This window comes from Pteropus alecto, unplaced genomic scaffold, assembly GCF_000325575.1.
Source record: "Pteropus alecto unplaced genomic scaffold, ASM32557v1 scaffold5, whole genome shotgun sequence".
In the NCBI taxonomy this organism is placed as follows: Eukaryota; Metazoa; Chordata; class Mammalia; order Chiroptera; family Pteropodidae; genus Pteropus; species Pteropus alecto.
This window is the reverse complement of record NW_006441953.1, coordinates 17,425,416-17,429,844: the sequence shown is the minus strand read 5'-3', so window position 1 is coordinate 17,429,844 and position 4,429 is coordinate 17,425,416. Positions and strand designations below refer to the sequence as shown.

General features: G+C 34.3%; 1 pseudogene; it reads right to left on the bottom strand.

The window, feature by feature from the left end:
* Positions 1-2,216: 2,216 nt before the first annotated feature.
* Positions 2,217-2,336, bottom strand: LOC112485566 (annotated as a pseudogene).
* Between the last annotated feature and the right edge of the window lie 2,093 nt (positions 2,337-4,429).

The window sequence follows — 4,429 nt, the reverse complement described above, 5'->3', positions numbered from 1 at the left end:
GCACGCCTTCCTTTTAACCACCTACTAGTACCCCGCTTTCGACAGAGCCTCTCGACAGCCCTCGCTTCCCCGCCCTTCGATGGGGCTCCCCGGAGTTCCAGGCTGAGCAATGCAGAGGTTCTCTTCTGTGCTGCAGAATAGCCAGCAGGGTCTGCAGGGGACTGGGCTGATTTTTTTTTTTTTTTTTTTTTAAGCTACTAGGAAAAGTCAGCAACAGCAATGCGGTATTGAGTCTTTCTCTGGCGCTGCTTTTGCAAAAGCAGCTGGAGGCGAGTTTTCAGGTTCAAAGCCCCGCTGAGCACAGTATCCCCGGGGAGGCTGGTGAAGAGGATTCTTTGAGAGCCTTAATACCTAGTGGTATTAGTGGTTCTGTATTAGTATGCGGAAACCTCTAAATCTAATGTGTTTTTTGAGCGGTGGGCGGAAGGCTGTTTTAAAGGATGGGAAGTATATGCTGGTGGGCGCATCACTGAGTGACAACGGGTGCAGAAAGCTCAGCAGGTAACAAGAAATGTACCTGAAATGTATCAAGTGCAGATATTTGGGGCTTGTATTTGAGCAGCACAGTTCTGCAAGACTGCACCAACACCTTTTAAATATAGAACGTTCTCGAAATAATTGAAAACTTTCAAACATGTTTGGTAAGTTTAGGTAGAAAATCGAATCATTTTCAAGCCTTTTGGTGTCATGTACAACTGATTTGTCTTGGTTTAAGTAATGACGTAAGGATGTTAAATGACTTTTAGAAAAGTAGTGGAGCTAATGTTTATTTTTGTACTTTATTTTTACAAGTAATTTGTAGGTTTTTACATTACTTGCAAGAGTTAAAAGGAAAAAGTAAAGCGGAACAAGGTGATCCATCATTAATTTAACCAAAGTGATAGTCCAGCGGGCATCTCTGAACGTTACTAACAGCTGCTCTGAGAAGCGCTCAGGAGCAATATTCTGTAGAGCAAAGCAGTTATTTTCTGGGTTCTGTGACAGAATGTTTCTTGTTCTGGAGAGAAGGGTGTTGGTAAACTTTGCTGGCTCTTTGGAAGTTGTAGTATATAGAACATAATGATCAGGATATTTAACTTGCTCTACCCTGAAACATATCAAGCCCTTTTAAATGGAACTTGAAACACCAAACCTATCACTGGGTAATTTGGATAGAATGATTATACAGAATGATCAGTATTAGGAACATAGTATAGTTTGAGTGAGGTTAGTTGGTTGGATAGTTTTATGCTCGAATAATCTTTATTCTTCAAATAAAAATGTAGAAAATAAAAATGTGGTGGAGAATAGTGATAACTAGGAAAGTAGCCTCATGCAAGAAGGGAGGGAGCAGAAATATTTGGGCTTCTAGAAGCTATAGGAGTGCGGTTCTTGGTTTCTTGAGCAGAAAAGTTAGATTAAAAAATAATCAGCTAATGTTTTATCGATATGTAGTTGGTAGAAGGGCACACGATTCTGAAAATTTAGTATTTGTTAACCACTAACAATATGTTTTATACTATGTAGAGTATAGCAAGAAAATTCAGATGGAATTTTGTTGTAATAAGCTGTTTATAATCCTTTATTTTGAAGATTTAAATTTCTCTGAGTTATTGAATCATGAAAAAGGAAGGCCGATTCTCACTGGATAAAAAGTCTGATATATCACACAAAGTGAATTTATGCTGCAGTGCTTTAAAATAAGTTTACTAAAATAATATTAACCTGAGAATTTATTTTTTAATGTTCTTATTTTTTCCTTCGGTAGAATATAGATTTTTAACAAGTTAAGCATGTCCATTTAAAGTTTAAGATAAACTACAGAATGTACAAGTTAAATTGTGGTCACTTAAATAAATTTATGTAAATACAGTCAATAGCACTGATATCTGGCAAAAGGTAGATTGAAAGTCCATAGTAAAATAAGAGCATATTGAAAATTTCTTCGAACTGTATAGTCTCTATCAGGTTCCTTCTTATTCTTCTGATTGTATGAATAGTGTATGTATTTTATATGTATACACAAAATGTAAATATATCACATATATGTAACAATTTTTTATTCTTGCAAACTATGCAGAATAATGGAAATTAAAACTTCTTATATGGAGTTACTTGTTTCAGAATTTATTTTTATTTATTTTTATTTTTATTTTTTAGGTGAGGCAATTCTTGGTTGACCTCACAGATTGCAAGGACCTCGTCAGCATACAATCCCTTATTTTTTTTATTTTTTACGCCTACAGCACCTGGTCTTCCTAGGTGGTCTCCCATCCAAGTACTAACCAGGCCCGACCCTGCTTAGCTTCTGACATCAGACGGGGATCGGGCTTGTTCAGGGTAGCATGGCCATAGACTTGTTTCAGAATTTTTAAAAACAAATTTTAACTTTGGAAATATTTGCTTCTATCATTCTTTTTTTAACGAATTAACGCAACCTTCTTTAGTAAATATTTAAAGATTTAATCCTAACTATAATACTTTTCACTAATTTTTAAAACATTTTAAAACATCTTTTGGAAGTATTAAAATTTCAATAAAAATTTAAAATATTCTTTGTTTGAAAGAAATTTAGAAGAGCCTCTTTACTCACTAGCTTTAAACACATCTGTGATGTGGGGCTTTCATTAATTTAGACAAAAACATCTCACATGAACATGATTGTCATTGGAAAAATCTTAAGCTTCACTTTTAATTATGTCACCTTGCATCCCTAACAATATTTACTTAACAAATGTTGTCACCTTTTTATTTTATTAAGTTTCTTGAATGTAGTTTATGTATTTTGGGGAATATTTTATGGTGAATTTACACTGTGACTGACAATAGTCAAACTCAGTGCAGTTCACACAGTACTAGAAACTCTTTTTCTTCCTTTTGTGAAGTTGCTCTTTCTGAATTTAGCTTATTATTTCCTAAAGCTGCCTTTTGACGGGTAGATCTTCTGTATCCTCTTTCTTCTTCCCTGTAGTTATTATTATTGTCCTTTTTTTTCAGTCTTTGGCCATCGGTGTTTTTGTTTGTTTTGATTTGTTTAGGTTTTTTGTTTTTTGTTTTTGTTTTTTGTTTTTTTGCTGTTGCTATCTACAGGATTAAAGAATCTACTCATACTTATTTTGATCTAGTCTGTTGTGAACATTTAAGATTTAGTAGGAATCTTATTGGTCTGGAAATATTGCATCCGTTGGTGCTTCTCTTGAGAATATCATGGCCGAACTGATTGGTCTCTGCTGGAAGTCACCTGGCACAGGAATAACCAGGGGCCAGTTGGAAAAGTGGGTTCAGGATTTAGCATAACTTTAACAATAGGAGGATCCACATGGGAATTTAATTTGCCAAAGGCTTGAGATTGGATACTTGCTAATGGTTTTAGATTAATTTGGACTTTTAAGTAACTACATAGCAAGCATTTTGGATATTGTCCTACTCAGGATAATAATGAGTGTGGAACACTTTCAAAATGATGCTTTGGGATTTGTATTTATGTATATGGTAGCTAAAGTATAAACTGGTTAAACTAATGTTAAAATTAATAGCTAATAATATAAGTGATATTTTGATATTCACTAAAATTTGGACCTTATCTTATTAAGATCTGCCTAGGAGATTACTTCTGAATTGTTCATATTTCATCAGCTAAGCAATTGTTAAGCACATGCAGAATTACTACATGGTAGGAATGGGAGAGAATATGAAAATGAGTAAGATGTGGGTCTGCCTATTGAGAATAAAATATATTTTTATTAAACTATTACTAGCTGACAATATTGTACTGAGTGCTTTATATACATCACAATTTTTGATTCTGAGGTTAACCCTGTCAATAGCTGTTATCGTCCTATAAGAGATGAGGAAACCAGTGCAGGGTCACACTTAGTAGTAGAGTCAGATGTTGACTTGAGTTTCTCATTCCAAAGCTTTGATTAACTGGTATGTTGTATGTACCTTTATGTGCTCTTATGTATTTACCCTTATGCACACAACTAATAATGAGAGACACCATGATTAGTACCAACACAGACTGTAAAATTTGGAGGGAAGGAAGGCTATTAGGAAATATTACTTGGAAGACGGTACAGTTTGAGTTGGACCTTGATGTATAGATAGGACTTTCTCTTGTGGAGATAAGTGAAAGGACTTTCTAGGAGGAGGCATATGCAAGAAAAAGGAGTAAATTAATAGTTTTCTTTAGTTAGGAAGCTATGTAGAAGTAAAGGTCTTGAGAGTTTAAATTATGCAATGTCTATGTAAATGTCTATGCAATGTCTATGAAGTTTAGAGGAAACTTCATTCAGTTTGTTTTATTGTCAGATTAGAAAGGAATCTGACTATAAGAAGTTTAAGAAACAAAAACTACCTTTTAATTTTAAAATTACGATGGTTCTACAAATTAAATAGGTACAAGTTCTTGAAAATATGCGAGAAAAACGTCTTTTTTATATCAAAAGTG